Source organism: Sapajus apella, unplaced genomic scaffold (assembly GCF_009761245.1).
Source record: "Sapajus apella isolate SASKATOON/1434 unplaced genomic scaffold, GSC_monkey_1.0 scaffold28, whole genome shotgun sequence".
In the NCBI taxonomy this organism is placed as follows: domain Eukaryota; kingdom Metazoa; phylum Chordata; class Mammalia; order Primates; family Cebidae; genus Sapajus; species Sapajus apella.
Genome location: NW_022436968.1, coordinates 7,045,218 through 7,072,917, shown reverse-complemented (window position 1 = coordinate 7,072,917; position 27,700 = coordinate 7,045,218). Strand labels below are relative to the sequence as shown.

At 37.3% G+C, this 27,700-nt stretch overlaps 1 protein-coding gene across 26 annotated transcripts in view; it reads left to right on the top strand.

The window, feature by feature from the left end:
• Positions 1 to 1,226: 1,226 nt before the first annotated feature.
• Positions 1,227 to 27,700, top strand: part of GULP1 (GULP PTB domain containing engulfment adaptor 1) — a 287,119-nt gene continuing 260,645 nt past the window's right edge. For 11 of the 26 annotated variants that reach the window (XM_032292706.1, XM_032292699.1, XM_032292702.1 and 8 more), the window contains exon 1: positions 1,700 to 1,781. The gene's annotated coding sequence lies outside the window, so the exon portion shown is untranslated. Of the gene's footprint in view, positions 1,782 to 1,994; positions 2,064 to 2,088; positions 2,672 to 25,303; positions 27,666 to 27,700 lie in introns of those variants that run through there. The other 15 variants (XM_032292701.1, XM_032292690.1, XM_032292682.1 and 12 more) reach the window with 10 other exon arrangements.

Below are 27,700 nucleotides of genomic sequence, written 5' to 3'. Positions count from 1 at the left end.
AAAGGAGAAAACAGTGAAAAGAGGACTGTGGCACACGTATTACAAGGACTGATTTCTGGTATTAGCTCTAGTACCTCCAAACCATGAGATTTGGGGAAAGTCACTTAAGATTCCTAGACTTCAGTTACCCTGTGTTTAAAATAAGAGAGTTCCGTTAGAGCTAGCTAATCTGTAAACAAACATGGTTTCTATTTCAAAAATTGTGAAGTTACACCTTTTTAAATGGAAAAAAGCATTAGGGAAAAGAAAGCTGATTCAGTTATAGGGTCTTTGGGGGAAAATTTCTAGCACCATCCTCTCCTAATTACAGTAAAATGTGGTGGGATATAAGAACCAAATATCTATTGAACACTTTTTCTGTGCCTATCATGACCCTATTTTAACTCCTGCAAATGTGACTGTGACTCCGTGAGCTAGATTATATAATTCCTGTTGGCAGTTATAATTGATAGGCACAGAAAGAGTAAGGATGGAGTTTGGAATGGAATCTGGCCGGTCTGACTCTAAGCCCTGAATCCATTGTAATACATTATAACTGCTAGCTTTGCAAAATGCCTTTTCCCTTTTCTCATCTATTTTCATACCCAAACTAAAATTTAGTAAACTAAATTCTGAGCAGCACCAAAAACTTTAGTCAAAGTCCTCGAATCCTTTAAAAACTTCTTATACGAGGATACTCCTTTTCGCCCCCTTTCCCACACAGAGCTTTACTAAGATCAACAAGAATGCACTGTGGTGTTTTCCCTCAAATCCTATACAGAAGTCTTTAATTCCGAGGTAAACATCTGAATGGAGCAAATGAGTATGATCTGGGGGTTGTGGCAATTTTCAAGTGTGTGTCTGTTTAAAGGCATGACAAAGTCCGGAGATTACGGCCGACTTAAAAAACAAATGAGGACAAACCAGTCTGCTGAGATGCGGCCAGAGCAGCAGCAACCGTGTCTGCTTTCTTGATAAAGGCTGTGAAGAAGGCACGTTTTACTCATATTCGTGTATTTCTTTTGACATACTCCCCCTCTATGAAGCCTTAGAGGTGTTTTAAAAATTGTGTTAGGAAACACGCAGAGATAAGAAAACGCAAATGATCCTGGTCTAGTGTCTCAGGGAGAAGGCTGGAAAGGAAACGCGATGCGAGTGGGGTGGGGGCAGGGGCCTGTGGTTTTGCTTCTGTCGGGGCTAAGGACTGGGTAAGGTAGGGCCCCTCCTTCTGCAGATGGGTTTCTCTCATTCCATCCTCTCCCCACCTCCGGTTCCGCGTGCACGCGCGGGATATCCCAGTGGGCCCACAGATAACGACCATCAGAGATTAAAGGAGGAAAGTCAGCGAGCTTGAACACAGGCGTCCCGTGTGGAAGTGTCCAAGGAGACCGCCAGAAGTGCGCAAGCCGGAGTCTGCGAGAGTTTCCTTCTCACCGAGAGGGGGAGCCCCTCGTTCCCAGCCGGGAGCGACCCGGAGTCCCGAGCCCCTCGTCCCAGCCGCCGCCAGCGCCAGTTTTGGATTCAGCGGATTAGGAAGAGGAGGGAGGGAGGGGGGAGAGAGCGCGAAGAGGGAGGGGACCGAGGCTGGAGGGTCCCGAGTCCAGCGCCGTGTTGACGTAGAGAAACTTTCCCTCTCGGCCACGGAGACAGCTCCCCGGCCGTGCTGGAGCGGAGATCGCCGGGCTCGGAGGACCCGGCAGCTCTCCACGCCCCTGCCCGAAGCCTGACCCGACTGCATCTCTCAGTGAGGTACGGAGATTTATCTGGGCTCTTCTCTGGCTGCGAGCCCAGACTCCCTCCAGGTAGCGTGGAATCGCTTAGAAACTGACACCCAGAGGGGCGGCGGGGGTGGACAGCTCCGGCCCCCAGTGCCCGGGAAGGACGGCGCGGGGCTGCGCGTAGCCGCTTCCCGGCAGGTTGTAAAAAATTAGGACAGCTAAAGGCGCAGGGAGTCGTCCGACACGAAAGGAGGCTAAGACCTGTTGACGCCTGCTATGGCAGCGCTTGAGGAATGACGCGGGAGGCCGGCGAGGTCGGGGACGCAGCGGTCTCCCTGCTCCAAGAAGCCTCCTTAGCCTTTTGTGGTAACTTTGGTCCGCTGGCGGGGGCCGGTGGGCAGGAGCTGAGGGAGGCGGTGGGGCAACCGTGGATCAGTCCGGCCGAGGGCGCGTGGATCAGCCTGAGCTGAGCAGGCGAGTCACCGCCGGGTCACAGCGAGGCGACCCAGGAGCGAACTTCCAGGGCAGCCTCCCTTTTGTTGGCTCTGAGGGAGAATGTGGGCATGGGGGCGGGGAGGCGCGAAGCTCGGAGGCCCGGCCGCGGATACTTTAAAGCTCAGAGCTGGGAGGGCCCAAAGGAAGGGGCGGCGTCCACATGGTTACCCTTTTGCTGCGCGGGTCAAGTAGCTGCTTCTGGAGGGCGCAAGGCGCGGCGGGGGTGATGAGCTCTTGGGTTCTCGCTCCTGCTGCTGAATACGCTTGGCCGGGTTCACCTTTTCCGTGGCCTCACTCACTACACGGACCAGAATCCAGAGCTGTCAGTTCTCTATTCTGCGGCTCCCCCGGCTGCCGCGCTGACTTCCCCGTGTGCGGGAGGGAACTCTGGGCAGGCTGGTTTTCTTGGAATGTGTTTACGATGTTGAATGGGACTTGAACAGGAAGCTGGACGCTGCAGCTGGAACTAGCGTGCCAAGGTAGAGTAAGGAAGACTTAGCTAGTGTTGGACTTGGCGGGTCCACTTGGTACGCTGGGCAAACTCCAAGTGAGCGAGAGCTGGCAGTCAAGGTACCCCTCCCTAGGTCCTCCTAGTTTTTCCCAGCTGAGCTCACCTTACTCTCATTTGCAATCACACATTTTACATGCACTATTTCAATCTGCAACTTTGACAAAGCATAATGCAATAAATTAGGAAGGATTTAATATATTTATTTTGTGCCTGCTTTTAAAATACGTTACACCAACATTTGAGAAAAGTTATGGAGAATGTAAACGTCATGACTCTGCTTGTTAATATCCAGGACTAGCAGGAGACCACAGTACTGGTGATTTTGTGTCTGTATTACGAAATGGGTGATTAGGTGCTAAAGTAAAGGAGATTATTAGACAGAGTGAATGTGAGGAATTAGAAAACTTTGAGAGGAATTGGAAATTCTTCAGATTTGCAAATTGCTTCCTTTCTCTGCCAGTCTTTCCCCTTTCCCCAATGTGAACAAGTAGCCTTGCTAGAAAACACACCAATTGGGAGAGTGCAGTCTCTGGTGACTACAAGCCTTGCTGAAAACAGCCGACAGGCTACGGTACTGCCCCACTGCATAATTAAAGGTCTCCTTGAGCTGTCCAGGAGTGTTTTCCAAGTTTTTACGACTGACAAGGAAAAAAAAGAGAGGAACCTGGCCGGCAGCCAAACTAGACTGAGCTCAGTAGCCAGGCTTGAAAGAGACTGGGGAAGTTGCAGGGGATAATTGGAAAGGGGCTGTCGGTTGTACTTGGGTTTAAACAAGAGGTTTCTTTTGCAATGAGAATTTTTAGGTGGCTAAGATCAGTCTTCTTGGAAAAAAAAAAATAAACTAAGCATAGAGTGCAGTTGGATATGACCGAGGAGATTACACAAAGAGCTCCAGGAGCAAAGTCTGAACTTTTCTTGTCAGTGTTGCAGTGGAATACTTGGGGGCCTGATGCTGATTGTGCTGATCATACTTTCCAAATGCCCACACTTTGTTGCTATTAGGAGGTTTGCTGCAACTTCAATTCCTTGACTTTGGCCTTCCTTTGTTTTCATAGCAGCAGGAATTGAAGACTTCGGGGTTTGAGCAGATGGTTTCTACCTAAATTGAATAATTCAATTAGGTATTCTCAAATAGCGCTGATTTGGGTCATGGAATTAAAGTAGAAAACGTATCCACCGTGACTTCTTTGTGCTTGTCAAAAGTGATCCTGATAAACAGATCTTGGTCTTTCATTTCAAGTAGAAAGTGAGATGATCTTAGTAGTTCACACATTTGCCCAGTATTTAAGACTTTACTGCTTCCTAATTCCAGACCAGCAGGGAACTCAAAGCCTTAACTGCAATTCAGACTCTTCTTTATGTATTGAAGTTGTTTATGTTTCATCTCTCTCTCTCTCTTTTTTTTTTTTTTCTAAGAGGTTTGCTGTAGATTTACTATTGTGGGCTTAGCGGATAAGTGGTTAAAAAAAAGTACTAACGTGGTTTATGTTTCCTCTCTATTTATGAGTTTGAGATTGTGAATATCAGCCTGCTCTCTGAGACTGACTTTGTGAATCACCCTTAGCCAAGTGTTTTCCCTATGATTTCAGTTTTTCCACTTGCGAAGTAAAGAAACTTTCCTTTACATAATTACAGTATTATTGTGAGAATTAAAGAGAAGAAATAATGTTAATAGGCTTTTCGACATAAAGGTTATAGGGTTTCTGACTCATCTGACTCAGTTGAGTTTATGGGAATAAAATAGGAATACTTCTATGTTGAATACTCATGTAATAATGACATAGCTGGATCTAACTTATAAAAAATACTTTTACATTCTAATCATAGCTTTAATCATAAATTTTAATTTTTGAGGATATTGGGGAGATTTTGTTATGGTTAAGGCTGAGTCATTTTCTCAAACGGAAGAGAACAATTAGCAAATCCCTGTATTTTTATTTCAGTTTATATTTATACACAAGACCAGCTATTTTTAAAGTCCAGCTTAATTTTACCTTTATGAGAAGTTGCCAAGTATATTCACAGAAATTGGCTCCCTTCTCAGAAATAATACTTGAGAGGCTGAAATATATTTATGGCATACATACAGACTTTTTTTTCTCAATGGCCACAAAAATTTCCTTAAGAATTTGGAGGATAGATTTTGGAGCCATTCATTAATAGATCAAACCAATGTTTGTTACATGCATATTATGCATCATCAGTCCTGTATTCCAATCAGCACTGAGCTTCTCAGCTTTGTGATTTCTCTGTGCATGTTATTTTACTTCTTAAATATTTACCAACATATCATTTATCCTCTATATTTCTGTCTATAATTTGTGAACCTGTTAATTTTTAATTCATGTAAAATCATTGTGAAATATTTAGTTTTTAGTTTGACATGTCAATTAGTAACATATACCAACTACTTTTATGGTTCATTGTGCTACAGTCGTGGATGTTTAACTTACCCCTTTTTCAGGTGAACAGGCCAATTTATTAGAGAAAAGAGAATAAGTATAGATAAATTGTTTAAGGGATAAAATTTTTGCTAAAATACCTGTCATACTTTTTATTTTTAGACTTTATATTATCATTAATGGTGAATCTGTAAAAAAGCACAAGTATATGGGATACATATGGGTTGAATTTATAATGAAACTTATACTATTGGTATCCTTGAACAAGTGGCTGTTCAAGGATATATTAGGGTAACTTTAATATAAAATATCAATTTTTACCTTTCATTTTAAATTAGAAATCCTTAAAATCCTTATTGCCATTGATGAACGGTAGGTGATGTTAATTTACATTTTACTTAGCAGAGGGATGTGTTTGTGATTCAATCCACAGTATTCCAATTTGTTTTCTAAAACCTCTAAAGAATTAAAAAAAATATTTCAGTATAATAATGAATTCAAAGATAGTTACAGAAGCTAACTGCATGACTGCTATGAGCCCTGGTTCCTAAATGTTTTAGAGGCTGGTGGATCTAATAGTGTTTGCCTTAATGCATTTAGAGATCAGGAAACTTAAGCTTTTTCCTATAGGAGCCTAAAATATATTCAGATTGAAAGAGGAAAAAATGGTATAAACTTTGAATGGAGAAATCGCTTCACTTTCAAACGCTGGAGATATGAAATTGAAATCAGGTCTTTATTTTTAAAGAGAATGGCTACAAGTCATTGTTACAGAGTAAGACTTAGAAAACAATGTTTGTACTGTTTTCAGGCCCTGCCATTTGCTAGTTTTTTGTTAGTTTTATGCTTAGGAAATCTTTTCAGCCACTCTAATGATGCTTACCATGCGTGATTATTTTTCATCAGAGGACAGTTAATTGATTTAAATATTGTGTGGGACAACAAGCGTCAATTTTCTATTTCCACTGAAATGGTATAGTTATGAAATTAGTTTTGTCATTCAATATTATATACTTAAGAACAGTTTTGAAAAGGCTGCTCTAATTTGCTCATATAATATGAATAAGTGAGTTAACTTCTATAAAAATTGTGATTTTTCTGTATATTTTTTGCTAAATTACAAAGATTAATATGTCTTTTTAGGAGTTTTGACTAACCTTGTATGTATTTTCTAGGATGCAGCTAAGAGAGTGCATCTAGATATCAATACTTGCCTTTATAACATGTTTTTCTTTTTTGCTATTAACATTATATAAATGTACTTATACATCAGCTGTATCACATGCCTCCTGATGAAGTTCAGAGTAGGTCTTAGAAACTTCCATGTTTTAAGGGACTACTTTCTCTGTCTCTCCGGTTCTCTCTCTTTTTCTCTCCCTCTCTGTTTCTTTCTTTCTATGTGTGCATATTTATGATACATATATATTCTTTGATGCTTCTCTATTTATGCTACAGTTTTTCTGTAGGGAAAAATAGCTTCAGTTAATTGATATTTTTGAGCCAAGTTTTAACAATTAATTAAAAATATTTCCCAGATAAGTATTGCTAGAAATCCATTTTTTTCTTTTTCCAAATTCTAAAAGTGTCTTTAGACTTTTATTTGTACCTCTAAAAGAGAAGAGAAAAATAGTGGGCAAGATCAAGATCTTCCATCTACATTCTTGGTTGTTGGCTCTAATGATGACATACTCAGGGAAGCCTTTTCTATTCTTCTTAAGTAGAACACAAGCACATGTGCAGTTAACTACTGTAAGAAAGTAAATTCACTACTTAGAAGTTAGATACTATTGATCAGTTTATAAGATATTGTGAAGTGAGAATTTTAGACAAATATAGGGTTTTCCTGGTATAGCTTTTTCTTAATATTAGATATTACAGTTGATCCATTTCCTGAAACTTCATCCACCAGTCCTCCAGGAACATCAAGGATCTTAAACTTTGCCAGAACTACAAAGGCAAAGTTTATGATCCTTGAAGTTCCTGGGGGAAGCGTGGATGATTATCTTTATTTCTATAAGAGAGTAAACTGAAAACTGTGGGCTAAGTCTTCCAATCTACTCTCTTATAGAAATAAAGATAATAATTTAAAAGCATACATAATCTACTAACGGAATCATTAATGATTTGCCTGTTTAGAGCAGTGTAATATTTCAGGAGATGATAACTATTATTCTCATTTGCTTTGTATTTAAATGAAATATCAATTTTAAATATAATTTTAGCAAAAAAAGAAAAAACAGAACATTTGTGGTATGTTAGTAAACCTGCATATTTGGGGTAAAAAATTGAAATAAGAGAATACATGTGATTTTAGCTTCTCAATTTTTCTCATAGCCGTTTATAATCATCAAGAGATACATGTTTTAAGTAAAATTTTAATAGCAAATAGGTTCATTTATCCAGATTTCAACCTAGGTAAGTTAAAACAGGGTTATAAGTACTAATAAGAGTTTATTTAAGAAACAGAATATTTTGTAAAATGTCTTTAAAGGTCAAAGTACATGTTATGCTCTGTAATTTATTTTATTTTTGTCTGTTTTGAGGAACTGTATAGTAATAAAGGACTTTGGTTGATAATCAGACTTTCCTTCTACTTCCTTGATAATCTGTGTGATTACAGTCATAAAGATGTCCAACAACATAAATGCTGATCTTTATTGGTAGTACAAATAAATACAGAGAGAGTTTGGCTTATTAGAAAGAACAATTGCATAACTGAATTAATTTCAAAGCAATTTATCTCTCTGCTGAATAATTAAATATAATTAGAGGATGTTTATGGAGTGTAGTCTTTCAGAATACAGCTTGAGAGAATTTTTAAGAAGTCACATTTGAGTAAACAAATTTTATTTGAAATGATGTAAATGCCATCTGAAATGGTGAAAGCCTATTTGTGTTTTGGATTTATAAAATAGCATTGTTTTAGAATAAGAATGGCTACTGCTTTGTAGTTTTATGAATTATTATTTCTGTTTTAATGTATCACCATGACTGAATATATAGGAGAAAAGCCTTTAAACTTCTTAACAGCAAATCGATAAGAGCTCTCATATTGCTAATATCTTTAATCCTTTTAAAGGAAGAACTACTACTAAATTTGTAAAAATCTGAGTTATCATAGGTTTAGTTGATTATATTAAGTAGACTAGGAAATTCATGATTAATTTGGAAAAATGAAATTTCCTAGAGTAGCACAGATATGAGGTTTTAGAGAACAACATTTTAGACTTGGGGTAATGAGTCTTTCTTTGGGACTTCCTTATTCAATGAGATTTCTTCTTTATTCAATGATTTTTCTATCCACTTATAAACATTTGAAATCTTTCTCCCCTTCTCATTCTGGGAAATGTAACTATATTTAAATTGTGAATCTGCAAATAAAGAGATTCTGATATGATACAGTTGAATTTAATAAATATTTATCAAATAATACTTGTTCTTTTTGTAGTTGTATCATTAGTAGGTGACAGAGACCTACTCTGGTTAACTTGAATAGAGCTTGGTATTTCTATATAATTCTGAGGTACAGTGGAGAGGATGTTGAGGAAGGAGGAGTAGGGAAGAGCGGTATTCACCAGTGTGAGAGGAAGCAGTGTATGGAAAGAATGTGTAGAGGTGATTCTTAGACCAAGTCACAGAGAATGAGGATGAGTTGGGCAGGCATTGAAGAGGGACAGTTCCAGTCAGAGCAGGTGGGAAAGGCAAGAAGGCATGAAGCCATGAAAATGGGTTAGGAGAACTACTTGTGGAATTTACAACTATGGAGATGTTCTTTCTTTATGTCTCCATGTTCATGAAATAATCATCAGTAATTACATATAGGAGTTTTAGCTGGATTATTAGTTTTAGCTGAAGAATTTTAGCTAGCTTATCTTGCAAAGCGCCCATCTCTCCAGACCTGATTAGCATGTAATTGCAATTAAAAAGAGTAGGCTGTATCTCAATTTCATATTGATATTTAATTTCAGAATATGCAAATTAAAAATATAGTTTATTTTTTTCACAGCGTTAACTATATTGGGAGGAGCTATGATTTGACTGGGCATCTAGTCTTATAGTATTTGTTTATTTTTCATATATAAAGAACAGATATGTTACATAGTTATCTCCTATTTGATAATAAGTAACTGTGCCAGTATTAACAATTTTTATGAATAATATTAAAAAACATTTTTTCCTGTACATACAAAAACTTGATAGGTTTCTATGCATCATTGACTTAAGATTATATATTTGGTTATATGATATGGATTACTTACTGACCATTTTTGATAAAAAATTCAAATGTGTGCTTAGAAGTTTGGAAAACTAATTAGAATATACACAAGTATAACAAATTACTATCTCATGAAGGAGACCTATAATTAAAACATATATAACATATTCCCTATATTCCCTTTCTTCTTTTTGCTTGGCTTGACCATTCTGTGAGATATATTTATTTTAAAATTAGTTTCTTATTGATGTTTGATTTATTTGAAACTAATAATTCAACTTTATTTTTGAAATATATGACAAGAACAGCCTGTTTACACTTGTTAATTTTAAATAATAAATATATAGAACTTCACATTTATAAATCAATTTAGTGGGTCTGGACCACTTTGAAGTTCCAGGGATGGGTCTAAGGTTTTGTATTTGAAAATTGACAATACCTTCAAGATCACAATAAGAAATAACTGTCTTTCGTGGTCAGGCACAGTGGCTCAAGCCTGCAATCCCAGCACTTGTGGTGGCCGAGGTGGGTGGATCACCTGAGGTCAGGAGTTTGAGACCAGCTTGACCAACATAGTGAAACCCTGTCTCTTAAAAAAAAAAAAAAAATAAAATAAAAGAAAGAAATAACTCTGTTTCAGTCTCTTGCTGGCTTTTGGCTCTACTTTGTGTCTTCTGTAATGACAAGCTTCAAGCACCACTGACACTTAATTTGCTTCCCTCTCCTGTTGAGCCTTCACGTTCCTGCGTGTATTTGTTTGTTTGTTTGTTTATTTATTTTAGAGACTGGGTCTCACTCTGTCACCCAGCCCGGAGTGCACTGGTGCAATCATAGCCCACTGCAGCCTCAAACTCCTGGGCTCAAGTGATCCTCCCACTTCAGCTTCCCAAGTAGCTGGAACTATAGGTGTGTGCCAACATGAATGGCTAATTTTTAAATTTTTACAATTCCTTGTAGAGACAGGTTCTCACTGTGTCACCCAGGCTGGTCTAGAACTCCTGGGCTTAAACAGCCCTCTGGCTTGGACCTCCCAATGTACTAGGATAACAGGTATGAGCACTGCACCTGGCTCCAGGTTTTCTTTTAATGAGGCTTAATGACATTGGCTTAAACCAGGTGCGATTCTTTACCTGACCTTAACTCTTCTTTCCATTTCTTGCATTTCCATTTGTAAGAACCATGTTTTCACTTTTCAGAGCTATATCACCTTCCTCGTACTGTGGCATACATTGTTGATTGTCCACTAAAATCTGTTTCTTCTTCTTCTTTTCTCTGGTATCATTCAAATGTCCACTCTTTTCCACATAACTTAGGGGAAGTTGATCTAACTCCTAATTCAAGGGAATTTTAGATTAGTTTCAGCTAAAAATCTTGGTGTATCTATGTCCCTTGGCAATGATTGTCCCTTGTCCCAGTTATAGTCATCTACCACATGTCAGGTGAAATGGGAGGACTAGGGGAACATGGGTAGAAATGATTTCTTTCCACTTAGCAAGGGAACTTTGGATGAGAAAGCATATGTTGGCTTTCGATATTTGTCCTGTCTGGAATAGATGCTTCAAATTGCTACAGGGATCATTTTTTTGTCACAAGGAGATTCTGCTTGAGGACAAAACAAATGCTTTAAAGATGGCAGAAAAAATGTAAATAACTTGGGTACTTGAAGGAATCATTGGGTTCTTGACTCCCTATTATATTTCTGTGTGAAATAATGAATTTCTTTCTTTTTCAAACCAACTTGAATAGAATATTTGGCTACTTAAAATAGTATCCTAATTATAGCCATTATTAAATGGTATCTTAATTTCATAAATAAAAGTTTTAGAAGTAGTAATTTAGATTATTGAGGAAATTTTATAGACTACTTGGGTTTTGTAAATTTTAGATATGGTCAGTGCTATTAGTCTATAAAAACATATTATTCAAATCACCATGTATTAAGTTTTTTATATAGTAGATATATCAATCTTATTAACTATATTTATTTTAAACTGAATAAGCAGATGGTAGAGGCTAGCAAAATTGGGAATAATCTAACATGTTCAGACAATAGAGAACTAAATTTAAAAAATTTTGAAATATAAATTGATAGTCTAGTCAGTTCACAAAATTATACCTCTGTTTATTGGTTGCGTGGTATCTTTAGTTTATTGGAAATATTAAATGTACATAAAGAAACATTAAAGCAATTTCAGTTTCTGTCTGAGTAATTTAAAACTTATAGTGTGATGTTAAGACTAATTTATAACTATTTAAATATAAAAGATAAAGCTGATAAAAGTAAAATTAAATGGTAAACTATAGTTCCACTAACAGAGGTATAAAAAAAATAGACATATAGTAAACTTTTAATTAAGAGCCAGTGACAAAGATTTTCTCTTTGACTAAATCCTGCTCAGGCTCTTGTGTGTCCTCTTCTCAACCAGGCCTTGACTTTTGGGCTTCTGTGTTCTAATCTGCATTGCCAAATTTAGCAAGAATCCTGCTAAGTAAGTTTGGCCATCCTGAATATTTGATCACTCTATATCTAACCAAGGTCCTCACCCTCCACCATTTCCCACATGATGTCTGATCACCCTAACCTTGATTTAGCAAGAATCCTGACCAGTAATTTTTTTTCCCACTGTCTTACATCCTGCGATTTGGCTACAAATTCCTACTTTTTCTTGTAGTATTTGAAGTTGAGCCTAATTTTTCTTACTTAATGCAAAACCCCATTGCAGTGGCCCCTACACCTATTGTGATGGTCCTGAATAAAGTTCACCTTCCTGTTCTTTAACAGTACCATGAATCATTTTTTTTTTCAGCACTAGTTTTATAAAACTCTAGTTCACTGGAACCATTAGCAATTTAATCTTTTTCCTCCACCAGGTTCTTGACCTGACCTAGCCTTTACAATGATTTAGTAATGTGCTTATTAGTGTTTGTAATGTGCTCTAAGTAGGGAGATATATACTTCTTTGTCTTTTTGCTCTGAAGATGGTAGGAATAACCCAAATCTGAGGATTGCCAAGAGCAGGGATCAAATATATTTTAGAGTATTATTGCTTGCTTCAGCTGAAGTAGTTAACCAAGTAGTTTAAGCTGGAGGTGGAGGCAAACAGAACCAGGACTAACCTAATCTGCTGAAAGAATAGGCAAAGAATGGGCAAGTTTGTTGGGAACGAGGGAATGTGAGAAATAAAAAGCTATAGGTTGTGTAGATGGTGCATTTGAAGAGCAGTTGGTGAAACTGTTGGTGGGAATGTTACAGATGCTGAAAACCTGTGGTAAAGCTGTGTGGCAACCGGGTAATTGGGCAAGACTGAGAAAGGCTAATGTATTTGAATTGGTATCAGTGAGGATGTTAAAAGCATGGAGATTGGATTGGAAGGAAACATAGCCAATAACAGGAATACCTAAGTAAAGTGGTAAAGACATTACAGAAGCAGTTATTGATGGCCACATTTGAAGTAACAAGATCTCCTTACCTTACTGTGATTGACTTGTGCATATTAGTTTTTTTGCATAAGAATGCAATAAACATGCTTGAGATGCTTTCTTTATGAGATCATGACCTTCATTCCTGGCAACTAAGGAAGTCACCACACTTGGGAAGCTAAGCAAGAGAGACCAGAGAATACAAAGTGCTGCAATTCTCAGAGGATTACTGTTCTTTTAGAAATTATTGTTTAGAGATTGTCCTGGGACCTCCCTTTGCCCTTACAGAATAGGAGTGCTTTCTGGTGACCTTTTCCTATTTTATAAGGAAGCCACATTCTTGTGGGTTTTTGAATGGGAATAAATGCTGCTTGGTATGGAAATTATCATAAGGAACTCTGCTTATGGAAGGATTTGGAAACTATAGTAAAAAATATAACTTGGCTCACAGCAGATATAAAACGAGGGAGAGGATGTATATCTAGATAATTCAATTTCCAACTCCCACTTATGATGAAATAATCAGATAAAGTAAAAATAGCACCCCTCCTTGATTTGTCTCTCTATTAAGATCCTCATAGCATCTGCACCCTTTCCTTAATCTATTTTCTTATACCTATGAGTTCACACCAAAAAGGATTCTTTTGAACAAGAGAGTAAAGATGACAAGAATAGCATTTACAGAGTGCTGTGTCCTAAGAATCATGCTAAATGTATTTTACAGTCTGCAAATGATAAAGAAACTTGTCTAAGTCTCCACAGCCAGTGAACAGTGGAACCAGGACAACTGGTAAGATAGGCAATGATGCATCTCAACCACCATACTAGCTGAAAAAGTGGCTGTTGAATAAGAACTGGACAATTAGGCCAGCTTTGGTAATTCTCGTTACAAGTGAGAATGTAACACCTTTGAATTATGTGAATTCCTAGATTCCTGGCAGATGCTTGATTCCTTCTTTTTTGTCCCTCTAATGGCACAATGAGCTACTTATTTTCTACTCTTATGAATAGCTACTTGTATCTCCTATGTGATAAGATGTTTGTTCATTTTATCATCTTCAGTTAGATAAATCATAAAAATTAATCCATTGTTTAAGGAAAAGCTCTCAAACTGTTTTTCCTCTGCTCTCATACAACAACCGCCAACACAGAAGACTTCTGTGACCAAATATGTGGAGGTTTTTTTCTCTATCAGTAAACAGTGGAAAACAAATGAGTGTCCTCAGATTTGATTCTGACATTATCTATCTGGAGATAATGTCAGATCCCACAGGTTGAGAGCTTATTATGCACGACTGCCCCTCAATTCCCTCCAACACTTGTTGGAAGTCTGGGCTGCTGAAACTTCTGACCGACTGACTTCAAGCTGGGGTTCTCATGATCCCCTCTTTGGATTTGATTAATTTGCTGAAATAGCTCACAGAACTCAAGGAAACACTTACTTACGTTTACCAGTTTATTATAAAGGATAATAGAAAGGATGCAGATGAAGAGACACATAGGGCAAGGTATGGGGACTTACATGCCTTCCCTTGGCGGGCCACCCTCTAAGAACCTTTACATGTTTGACTATCCAGAAGGATGCTCTCTTAACCGTTTTTGGGTTTTAATGAAGGCTTCATTACATAGGCATAATTGATAACCAACTGTGTAGAAATGTGATTGGACAAAGCATATGATCTAAACCCAGAAAGGCCTGTCTGTTCAGACTTTACTTGGCTTCTCTGTGTAGCATTCCTTCCTTTAAGGGCATGGGGGAAGACTCTCTCTGTAATGAGTGTTTTGATCCACAACCAGATTAGAGTCCTGCTTGGACAGGTAAAAGGAGGACAAGAGGTTGGAAAGGTTTCCCGAGGCCTAAAGTGCCCCAGTATTATCACAAGGACTATGGGAGTTGGGAGCCAGGAACTGTGAATGAAAAACAATATATATATATCATGACACCACACCCATTGACAGCATTTTATCTGTATATTGCCTTGACTTTTGCCTGATTTGATTTGTCAGCATAGTTAAAATGTTAGGTGGGATAGTCTGACTTCTTTTCTTAAACATTTATTAAAATTTATTTTCGAGACAGAGTCTCATTCTTTGCCCAGGCTAGAGTGTGGTGGCATGATCTCGGCTCACTGCTACCTCTACCTCTTGGCTTCAGGTGATTCTCCTGCTTCCGCCTCCCAAGTAGCTGGGATTACAGACACTTGCCACCATGCCTGGCTAATTTTTGTATTTTTAGTAGAGACGGGGTTTTACCATGTTGGCCAGGCTGGTCTTGCATTCCTTACCTCAATGATCTGTCCGACTCAGCCTCTCAAAGTGCTGGGATTATAGGTATGAGCCCCCATGTCTGGACTGATTTCTTTTTAATCCCGTTTTTCCTCCTTGGTTTTGACAAATGATAAGTTTGGAAAAATAAATCCTAAGATGTAAAATACTAATATCAATAGTTTTGAATCGTTCAACATATACTTTTCACTTACGTATTTGACAACATTTTTCTTTACTCAGAAGATGGACAAGACAACCTCAGAGAACATTTCAGCTTTAACTTTAAATAGTTGTTTTTTTTTTTTAAAAAAAACCTAAAACCAATTTCTTAATCAAAATACCATATTCAAAGTTGTCCTAATTTTAACAGTTGATTTTGTCATTTTGTCTTTCTTTGGTTAAACTGTTAGATATTTGATCTCTTGTGCTGTTTATTGCTGGGGTATTAGAAAAAGGTTCTCTTGGCAGGGGATTTGGCAGTCCAGTTGTGAGGGAAGGCTTCTTGGTTGAAAGTAATGAGAGTGTGCAGAGAGTGGTTCAAGTGTGTAAGCAGGAGGAGAGAATGTATGGTTTAGCTACAGAATAGGAGACTGAAAATAGAGCTAGAGAAAGAAAAGAGCTAGGGTAGAAAGAAAAGAGGAGCTAAAATTGCTGGAGATGAAGCCAGTGAGGCAGGGAGTCATCTTGTCAGACTTTACAATCCGATGTTTGTACTTCATTCTAACGGCAATTCAAAACCATTTAATAAAGGTTATAATGGCGTTGGAATTGGCCAGGCTTGATGGCTCACACCTGTAATCCCAGCACTCTTGGAGGTTGAGGTGGGTAGGTTGTTTGAGCCCAGGAGTTCAAGACCAGCCTTGGGCAACATGGTGAAACCACATCTCTACAAAAAACACGAAAAATAGTCTGGTATGGGGATGTGTACGTGTGATCCCAGCTACTCAGGAGGCTGAGGAGGACTGCTTGAGCCTGGGAGGTTGAGGCTGCAGTGAGCTGAGATTGCACCATTGCACTCCACTCTGGGCAACAGAGTGAGACCCTCTCTCAAAATAAACAAATAAGAAATTAAGCCATATCCTGAGATTATCCTGAGATTCCAACTCAATATAAGAAAAAAGCTTCTGATAATGGATCAAGATTGATTATGCAATAATGATGCTCTGTTACTGAACCTTTTTGGAGAAAACCTGAGTAACTATGGGTCAGGGCTATTGTTGAAGAGTATCCCATCGCTTGTCTGTAACTTGAGACATTGAGTGAAAAGAAATTTTAAGTTCAACTTTGGTAATTGAAATTTAAACTGGGTGATCAATCTTGTGGAATAATATTTGTAAAGTAAGGGTGTGCCAATAATTGTGTGCTAAGTGGATGAAAGCTGCTGGGCTTCCTGCTTTTACTATGCAGACCTTCATTCATTCAATGTAGTTTTTAAAGCTTATTTTTTTATGTGCCAACTACTGTGCTAGATTCCTCCAAAATATTCTTAATATTGGAGAAGTTTGGATTTATAAACTGAATCTGCCTTCTGCAAAGTGTACTTCCTCTGAAATCTTAAATTCATTGGAATCTGGCCTTCCACTTCATAAAGTCTGTTTTAAAGCAAAGTTGCTATATTTCAGTTACAATGAGACAATTTCAATCCTCTAGGAATATGGGGTATTAATTTCTGTGACTTCATTTACTCCTCAACTCTGTTACATTTCGTAAGTGTTTATGTGCCTCTGTTAGAGTTCTGTGGCTGTGGGGAACAATTCAAGATTTTTAAGCAAAATAAAAGAAGGGAAAAAGAGGAAAGGAACATGATACACTTTGCACTTATAAAACCTCACAGCTTTGAGCAAGACAGAATGAAGAGGTATGATAATAAAGTAATAGAAGCAATTGAGGAACTGTTAAAATAGTCTAGGTTAGAAAAGATGAAGGCCTGAATTTAAGAAATATCAAGGAGGTTGAAGAAAAATGAATCGAGGTGATGTTTACAGGGTGATGTTTATGGGGTGATGTTTAATTTATAGAAATTGTTGGCTGATTGGATGTCAGCATACCACGAAGAAATAGAATCATGTGTAGATTGCAAGCTTGCTTGATTGACCAGATTGCAGGAAAATTTACCAAGACAAGGAAATAAAGGACAAAGAATGTGATTGGAAGAAAAAAATAAGAATTCCACTTTGTATTTTTGAGATTGAGGTGTTTTGGGGACATTCAGGGAGAGGTGCTCCATAGCGAGTTGGATATACCATTTGGAAGTAGGGGGAAATCCTGAGATGGAGATGGATTTCAGAGTACTCAGCCTGGAGATGATTGTTAATGGCACAAAATCATACCCTGAGAGCATTGATTATTGAGGGGAATCAGAAAATGAGAATCCGGTAATAGACACTGAGAAGAAAATCTGAGCCCATAATTAAAATACCAGAGCGACATCTTAACTGTCATAGGAGGAAGCTAATAGAGATCTCAACTAGGATCATTTTAGAAGAGATAGAAAAGACTGACTTGAAAAATATTTTAATAGGGCTAATCTGCGTTAAAGACCAAATCGTATCTAATATTTGTCAGATAGTTCTAGAAACGGTAGCTTAGCTGGCCAGGGATTTGTGCTCATTTTTGGGTTGCAGCTTTCCATGTCCATATAGTTCCATACCAGAAATTGGATAGAGATTTCAGAGGTCTGGCAAAATGAGTTTCAATCCTTGGTCAAAGGATAAAGAATTATGGGCTCCAACTCAAGGAATTATGCCTAGTTCCTCTAATAACATTTCTGCAGCTGGTTTCCACAGAGACTTTTTTTTTTTTTTTTTTTTTTGAGATGGAATCTTGGTCTGTCACCAGGCTGGAGTACAGTGGTATGATCTCAGCTCACTGCAACCTCCGCATCCTGGGTTCAAGCAATTCTCCTGCCTCAGTCTCCTGAGTACCTGGGACTACAGGCACGTCCCACCATGCCCAGCTAATTTTTGTATTTTTCGTAGAGACGAGGTTTCACCATGTTGGCCATGATGGTCTCAATCTCTTGACCTCGTGATCAGCCCACCTCAGCCTCTCAAAATGCTGGGATTATAGGCGTGAGCCAGCACACATTGTGGAGTTATCTTTTCCTTTTTGTGACTTCATCTTGAGCTTTGCTGATTCTGACACCATTTTGAATTTCACCAATTATTTAAAAGAAATCGAGATACCTAGAAATAAATATGAGTAGATGTAGCCAACTTTAAGAAAATTGATTTTCTCAGTTACTGAAAATTATTTACTATAAAGTGATATTAATATTTAGAAAGCATTTTATGATAAACATTATAAACATGTTTAATATTTATATTTACATATTTATATGTCTAATATTGATATACATAATAAAATATAAATATTTAAATATAAATTTAATATTTATACATATACAATTATACATATAAATGTACTATAATACTTAGAAGCATTATCTATTATAAATATATATACATTATATATTTATGATCTGTATTATATTAATACATATATACCTTGAATATAATTACTGCTAAACATTTCTTAAACTGGCTTTTTAACAACATAATTCTGATGAAAAAATAAAGAATTCGGAGAAGTAGAGCATTAATATAGATTTCTAACTGCGTATAGTGAGGTCTTTATAATTCAAAAACACCATATGCAGATTTGCTATTGTCTTTCTGTTATGTCTCTTTATGTTTTTTTCTTTAAAATACCTAAGTACTTTAGAAAATACCTAAGGCTTTTTTCTTTTTAAATTTCTTCTAAAAAAATAAAACCCAGATACATGTGCAGAATGTGCAGGTTTGTTACATAGATGTATGTGTGCCATGGTGGTTTGCTGCAACTGTTGACCCATCTTCTAAGTTCCCTCCCTTCATCCCCCACCCCTCAATAGGCCCTGGTGTATGTTGTTTCCTTCTCTGTGTCCATGTGTTCTCATTGTTCAACTCCCACTTATGAGTGGGAACATGTGGTATTTGGTTTTCTGTTTCTGTGTTAGTTTGCTGAGGATGATGGCTGCCAGCTTCATCCATGTCCCTGCAAAGGACATGATCTCATTCCTTTTTATGGTGGCATAGTATTCGACAGTGTATATGTGCCATGTTTTCTTTATCCAGTCTGTCAATGATGTGCAGTTGGGTTGGTTCCATGTCTTTGCTGTTGTAAATCATGCTGTAATAAACATACATGTGCATGTGTCTTTATAATACAGTGATTTATATTTCTTTGGGTATATACTCAGTAATGGAATTGCTGGGTCAAATAGTATTTCTGGTTCTAGATCCTTGAGGAATTTCCATACTGTCTTCTACAATTGTTGAAGTAATTTACATTCCCCCAAACTGTAAAAGTGTTCCTATTTCTCCACAGCCTCGCCAGCATCTATTGTTCGCTGACTTTTTAATAATTGCCATTTTATGGGCGTGTGCATTTCTCTTGATAACCAGTGATGTTGAGCTTTTTTTCATGTTTATTGACTGCATAAATGTCTTCTTTTGAGAGTGTCTGTTCATATCCTTTGCCCACTTTTTGATGGGGTTGTTTTTTTCTTGTAAAACTTAAGTTTCTTGTAAATTCTGGATATTAGACCTTTGTCAGATGGGCAGATTACATTAATATAGATTTCTCCCATTCTGTAGGTTCCCTCTTCACTCTGATGATAGTTTCTTTTGCTGTGCAGAAGCTCTTTAGTTTAATTATCCCATTTGCCAATTTTGGCTTTTGTTGCAATTGCTTTTGGTGTTTTTGTCATGAAGTCTTTGCCCATGCCTATGCCCTTAATGGTATTGCCTAGGTTTTCTTCTAGGGTTTTTATGGTTTTGGGTTTTACATTTAAGTCTTTAATCCATCTTGAGTTCGTTTTTGTATCAGGTGTAAGGAAGGGTCTAGTTTCAGTTTTCTGCACATGGCTAGCCAATTTTCCCAGTACCATTTACTGAATAGGAGATCCTTTCCCCATTGCTCGTTTTTGTCAGGTTTGTTGAAGATCAGATGGTTGTAGATTTGTGGGGTTATTTCTGTAGTCTTTGCTCTGTTCCATTGGTCTATATGTCTCTTTTGGTACCGGTACCATGCTGTTTTGGTTACTGTAACCTTATAGTATAGTTTGAAGTCCAGTAGTATGATGCCTCCAGCTTTGCTCCTTTTCCTTAGGATTGTCTTGGCTATATGGGGTCTTCTTTGATTTTATATGAAATTTAAAGTAGTTTTTTTCTAATTCTGTGAAGAATGTCAATGGTAGTTTGATGGGAATATCATTGAATCTATAAATTACTTTGGGCAGTATGGTCATTTTCACAATATTGATTTTTCTATCCATGAGGATGGAATGTTTTTGCTTTTGTTTGCACTCTCTATTATTTCCTTGGGAATTGGTGTATAGTTCTCTGCAAAGAGGTCTTTCACATCCCTTGTTAGCTGTATTCCTAGGGAAATACCTAAGGCTTTTAATTTTTTTTCTTCTTTTAAATTTTCATAAAAAGGAAAATTTTAAATATGTCAAAATATATATAAAAGAATTATGAAGTAACAAAATAAGACTCCATTCTTGGATCTAGTGCTGACATGAACTGTTAGCACTGTTTGTAAGTTACTTTTAGTCATTTTTAGTTGTAGATTCTTTTGAGTTTTCTATATTTTCTATATAGTTTTTGGTACCAGCTGGACTGCCTTCAAGTTACTTAATCTGTCTGTATAAAATGGGGGTCAGTTTGGTGAGAAAAAAAATCTCTTCATAAAATTTCCTTAACAAAGTACCAGTAGTACAGTAGAGGAATTGTCTTTGCCCTTAAGAAACATTTTTTAAAACTTGAAATGTCAAGGTCAGACTTTCTCCTGTGCAAATTTTTTTCTTTTAATTGTTTTCCTGTAAAGTGAAAAATAGAACCCATGTCCTAGTGTCCTAGATCTTTATGCTCCCCCTCTCCATCTTTCATGATTTAGTTTCTTGCATACTCATCAACCTCTGTCCTCCCACTTTCTCCTGTTCCCGTAAGACTGTAAAATCTTTCCTCTAGTAAAACTTAACAGTTCTTAAAACACTTAATACCTTTGTAAATTTTTTTTGCTATCTAAAGTTTCTGTTTCACTTTTTTCCTTTTTTTTTTTTTTGAGACAATGTATTATTTTGTTTTAACACTGCTGATAAGACATACCTGAAACTGGAAACAAAAAGGGTTTAATTGGACTCACAGTTCCACATGGCTGGGGAGGCCTCAGAATCATGGCAGGAGGTGAAAGGCAATTAATACATGACAGCAGCAAGAAAAAATGAGAAAGATAAAAAAGTGGAGGAGAGAGATCCAAGATGGCTGATCACTAGCAGCTCGGGATTGTAGCTCCCAGTGAAAGGACAGAGAATGAGAGGACGCCACACTTTCAGTTGAATTTTTGTTGCTCACGCACCAGGAGATTCCCAGCGGAGGAGTCCCACGGGTCGCCAGTGTGACTCTTGTGGCCGGTGAGGTGGTTTTACCGCTCCCTTGGTGGGGTGGTTCTTAGTGCAGAGTCAGAAAAGCACTATCAATCATAACGCCGCTGTTTTGGACGACGCAGTGGGTTGCTCAGATTTTAGCGCTGGGAATCAACAAGTTGGACGTCCACTCAGAAACCCAATTATAAAGACGGTAATTATAAAGACCACAGATGGATAAATACATAAAGAAGGGAAGAAAACAGCCTAAAAAGGCTGAGAATACCCAAAATCAGAACGCCTCTCCCTCTACAGGGGATCACAGTTCCTCATCAACAATGGAACAAGGCCTGATGGAGAACGAGTGTGTTACATTAACAGAAGCAGGCTTCAAAAGGTGGATGATAAGAAACTTCTGTGAATTAAAAGAACTTGTTCTAACCCAATGCAAAGAAACTAAGAACTTTGAAAAAAGGTTTGATGAAATGTTAACAAAAATACACAATTTAAAGAGGAATATAAATGAATTAATGGAGCTGAAAAACACAACACGAGAACTTTGCAAACTATGCACAAGTTTTAACAGCCAAATCAATCAAGCAGAAGAAAAGATATCAGAAGTCGAAGACCAACTTAATGAAATAAAAAAAGATGACAAGATTAGAGAAAAAAGGATAAAAAGGAACGGGCAAAGTCTCCAAGAAATGTGGGACTTATGTGAAAAGACCTAATCTACACTTGATAGGTGTAACCTGAATGTGATGAAGAGAATCCAAGCTGGAAAATACGCTTCAGGATATTATTCAGGAAAACTTTCCCAACCTAGCAAGGCAGCACAATATTCAACTCCAGGTAATACAGAGAACACCACAAAGATATTCCTCAAGAAGACCAACCTCAAGGCACATAATTGCCAGATTCACCAGGGTTGAAATGAAGGAGAAAATACTGAGGGCAGCCAGAGAGAAAGGTCGGGTTACCCATAAAGGGAAGCCCATCAGACTCACAGCAGATCTCTCAGCAGAAACCTTACAAGCTAGAAGAGAGCGGGGGCCAATATTCAACATCCTTAAAGAAAAGAACTTTCAACCCAGAATTTTACATCCAGCCAAACTAAGCTTCATAAGCGAAGGAAAAATAAAAACTTTTGTGAACAAGCAAGCACTCAGAGATTTCATCACCACCAGGCCTGCTTTACAAGAGCTTCTGAAAGAACTACTACACATAGAAAGGAACAACCAGTATCAGCCTTTCTAAAAAATACCAAAAAGTAAAGAGCATCAACATAATCAAGAATTTACATCAACTAATAAGCAAAACAGCCAGCTAACATTAAATGGTAGCATTAAACTCACATATATTATTATTAATTCTAAATTTAAATCGACTAAATCCCCCAATTCAAAGGCACAGACAGGCAAAAAAAGCCAAAACCCATCGGTATGCTGCATCCAGACCCATCTCACATGCAAAGATACACAAAGACTCAAAACAAAGGGATGGAGAAAGATTTACCAACCAAATGGAGAGTAAAAATAAATAAATAAATAAATGAAAAGCAGGAGTTGCTTTAAAGCAACAAAGATCAAAAGGAGCAAAGAAGGATATTACATAATGATAAAAGGATCAATGCAACAAGAAGAGCTAAAGATCCTAAATATATGCGCACCCAATACAGGAATACTCAGATATATAAGACTTATAAAGAGACTTAGACTCCCACACAATAATAGTGGGAAACTTCAACATCAATATTAGACAAATCAATGAGACAGAAAATTAACAATGATATCCAGGATTTGAACTCAGATCTGGAACAAGTAAACTTAATTAACATTTATAGAACTCTCCACTTTAAATACACAAAATATACACTCTTATCAGTACCACATCACATCTATTTACAGGTTTAAATGAAATGTTGGTTGGCTGCTTGTTTGTTATTTTCTTCCCTCATTTTTTTTTCATGGCTCTATTATTAAGCACAATTATAGGCATACCCATTTTTAGACTGCATTCTAGCCCGGGCAATAAAGCAACACCCCCATTCTCTCTCCCTCTTCCTCTTCCTCTTTCTTCCTCTCCTTCATTCTTTTTTTTTTTTTACTCTTTCTTTTTTCTTTCTTTTTTTCTTCTTTTTTTTTTTTTTAGAAAAAAACAAACAAAAAAAACAACAGTGGAAACCCCTGATAAAACCATAAGATCTAGTGAGACTTTTTCACTGTCATGAGATTAGCCCTGTAAAGACTGTCCTCCCACAATATGTGCGAACTCTGGGAGATTTGGTTGGGGACAAAGCCAAACCATATCAGACAGCTAATTTTTTTTTTTTTTTTTGAGATGGAGTCTTGCTCTGTTGCCCAGGCTTGAGTGTAGTAGTGCAGTGTTGGCTCACTGCAACCTTTGCCTACTGGGTTCAAGGGATTCTCCTGCCTTAGCCTCTTCATTAGTTGGGATTACAGGTGCACACACCATGCCTGGCTAATTTGTTTTGTATTTTACTCGAGACAGGGTTTCACTATGTTGGCCAGTCTGGTCTCGAACTCCTGACCTCAAGTGATCTGTCCACCTTAGCCTCCCAAAGTGCTGGGATTACAGGCGTGAGCCCACACACCCTGGCTTTTAAAAAAATTTTTTAGTAGAGACGAGGTCACACTATGGTCTCTTGGCTGGTGTCAAACTGTTGAGTTCAAGTAATCCTTTTGTCTTGGTCACCCAAAGTGCTGTTACAGGTGTGAGCCACCATACCCCTGTGCACTTTTTGAAAAATAGTAACCATTATTCAAAGTTTAGCATAAATTATTAAAATAACTACTATTTAACAGCTACTACTTTTTCCTTTGTTACAATTTCATGGGTTGAAGATTTGTTTTCACTGTGGATCTCAGCAATCTCAGCCTCCCAAAGTGCTGTGATTACAGGTGTGAGCCACCCTACTCCCTGTTAACTTTTTGAAAAACACTAACCATTATTCAAAGTTTAGCATAAATTGTTAAAGTAGCTACTATTTAATAGTGCTTTTCATGTCTGAGATGTTCCAAGCACTTTTCCCATGTATTAAATCCCTTAATTCTCAAAATAAACCTAAGAAGTAAATACTTTAATTATCTTTCTTTTTTTTTTTTTTTTTTTCTTTTCACTACAGGGATTTAAGGCATGAATAGTTTGAATAACTTGCCCAAGGTCACACAGCTAGGATGTAGACCTCAGCCAAATTTGTAGTCCCCCATAACTTGTGCTTTTACCAACTACAACTTTTTAATAAAATTAACTTTGCAAAACCTCCTTTGGCTCCACAGACCAAGTAGATTATACCATGCTGTTGCCAGTCCCACTAAACTTTTTTATATACCCTTTAAATACATTACAGTAGTCTCCCCTTAACAATGGTTTTGTTTTCTGCAGTTCCAGTTATCTCTGGTCAATCGTGGCTGGAAAATATTAAATGGAAAAATCCAGAAATAAATGATTCTTGTTTCAAATTGCACACTGTTCTGAGTAGCGTGATAAAACCCCACACTGTTCCCCACTTTTGAATCATCCTTTTGTCTAGCCATCCGTGCTGTCTGTACTTCCCACCCATTAGCCACTTAGTAGCCATCTTGTTATCAGATCTGCTATCTTGGTATAGCAGCGCTTGTGATCAGGTAACCCTTATTTTACTTAATAGTGGCACCAAAGCACAGAGTAGTGATGTTGGGAATTTTCCTATGTCAAGAATAAGCCTTAAAGTGCTTCCTGTAAGTGAAAACGTGAACTTTCTCAACTTAATAAGGAAAGGAGAAAAAAATCATATGCTGAGATTGCTGAGATCTGTGGTGAAAGCTAATCTTCAATCTGTGAAATTGTAATGAAGGAAAAGAAACTCATGCTAATTTTGCTATCATCTCAATTCAAACTGCAAAAGTTATGGCTGCAGTGCATGTTAACTTCTATTATAGTATGTTGTTCTAATTGTTCTTTTATATTAGTTATTGTTAATCTCTTACTGTGCCTAATTTATAAACTAAGCTTTATCATACATATGTATAGGAGAAAACATAGTCAATGTAGGATTTGGTATTGTTTTTGGTTTCAGGCCTCTGCGGGAAGGTCTTGAGATGTATCCCCAGCAGATAAGGGAAGACTGATGTATTGTGATATTTTTCTCTCTATATTATGGCCTGTCAGAGTCTGTTTCCCAATGTCTTTGTTTCAGACCTTTGAATTTTCTGTATTTAATCATAAAGGTTTCTTGGATTAATGAGTATAGTAGACCCCTTTCATCCTCAGGAGATGTGTTTTAAGATCTCCGGTGGATGCCTGAAACCGCAGATAGTATATAACCCTGTATAGACCTATACCATGTTTTTTCCTATACATACCAATCTATGATAAAGTTTAATTAATAAATTAGGCACAGTAAGGAATTAACAGCAATAATTAATAACAAAATAGAACAATTATGGCAATTTATTGAAATAAAAATTACATGAATGCTCACTCTCAAAATATCTTAGTATTTTCAGACTGTGATTGATTGAGGGTAACTGAGCCACAGAAAGCAAAACTGTAGATTAAGGGAAGCTACTATAAGTTAATGAATATAAGAAACACCAAGAAGAAACAGGATATGAGTAAACACCTGCTATGAAAGATAAAAATAAATAGTTGTAATGATAGCAATTACCATTTAGGGTAAAAGGTAAAAGAAAAAGCCATGATAGTTGATCTACAGTTAGAATGAAATTGTATTTATTGCTCTGAATAGAAAGCATAGGTCTCTTTTTACTTGCATGCCTGATACAACAGAGAAAGGTAGAAAGACTCCTTTCTACAACTTATTTTCTGTTTTTGCAAATGCAGATAAAACTGATAAGTTTCATCCTGTGACAAGAAATTTCTAATATATTTGAAGAATTACAATCTCTTTGGCTAGCATCTACCTTCTTTATGGCCTTTTATACTTTTTTGACTTTTTGTCCACTATATTGTTTGCTTTGTGGCAGATTTTTTCAGGACAGCTGCAGCACTCACTTCTGTACATTTTCTCCATTTGAGTGTCCCAGATCCTACATTATGTCACTTCTCTACTCAAAACCTTCCATTGGCTTCCATGTCACATAAAGGAAGAGTAATTACTTGGGAAGTCCTACATGGTATGGCCTCGTGATTCATTTCTGACCTCATCATTCACTGTTCACACACCGCCCTGAGTGCTCCTCCCCAGCTGTCCCTATGCCTCACTTTTCACCTCCTTCTGCTTTGTCCTCAGAAGTTATTTCCTGAAAAGCCTACTCTTACCTCCATATTTAAAATACCATGGTATTTCCCATTAATCCTATTTTAATGTTCTCAGTAGTACTTATCACCTAATATACTATATCAGGTAATGATTTGCTATTCTTATATTTCTTACCCACAGAATAGAATCCCCATAAAAGCAGAGATTGCTATGCATTTATTTGTTTATATTCCTAGGAACCCAAAACCTGTAACAGTGTCAGGCACAGTAGACTTTCAAATATTTGATGAGTGAATGAAGAAACAGTAAATTCAAGATCTCATTTCCTTTAAAGAAAATATAACTCATTGAAAATGCCTATATTAAAATATGCCTTGGGAAGAACTGTGAGAAAGATGCAAACATTAGATAATGAATTGGGGCAGGGCCACACCTGCACATTAACCCTTCTTCTATTACCTGAGTGCTACTACTTTGCAAAATCAGTTTTTATCTCAGAGACATTAGCAGAAAACAGCCACACTCTCCCCCATGACGTACATAGCCCGCACAATCTGGCCTCAGCCACTTTACTATCTCATCTGATTCCACAGGAAGGAATGATATAATTTTTCATGGCTCATTTTGTTTCCTAAGATTATACATATGTACAGATGTAGGTGAGGACTTTAATCCTAAAAACGTCGTTCTTTTCAGATTGAATTGTAGTTTTCGACCGAATGAAATACAAAACATCTTTACAAGATATACTGGAAGTGAAGTGATAGTTCACACAGTCTAGTCAACTGGCATTTTGATTGATGATTTGGGGAGCCTAAGAAGCAGTGGCAACTGGAGAGAAATATATTTAGTATAATTTAATAATAACCTGATTTGCATGTTTTTGTCTGTTGGAATAATTACATAGATTTACCTCTTATATCTTTTATACCGTTTTATGTTTATTTTTTCAGATTACAGTACAATCTGTCAAATGTTTATGTGTTGAAAAGGCCACTTACTGATAGAATATGGGAAATACAGGTATACATGTTTTTTATGTATTTGTTGATGCCATG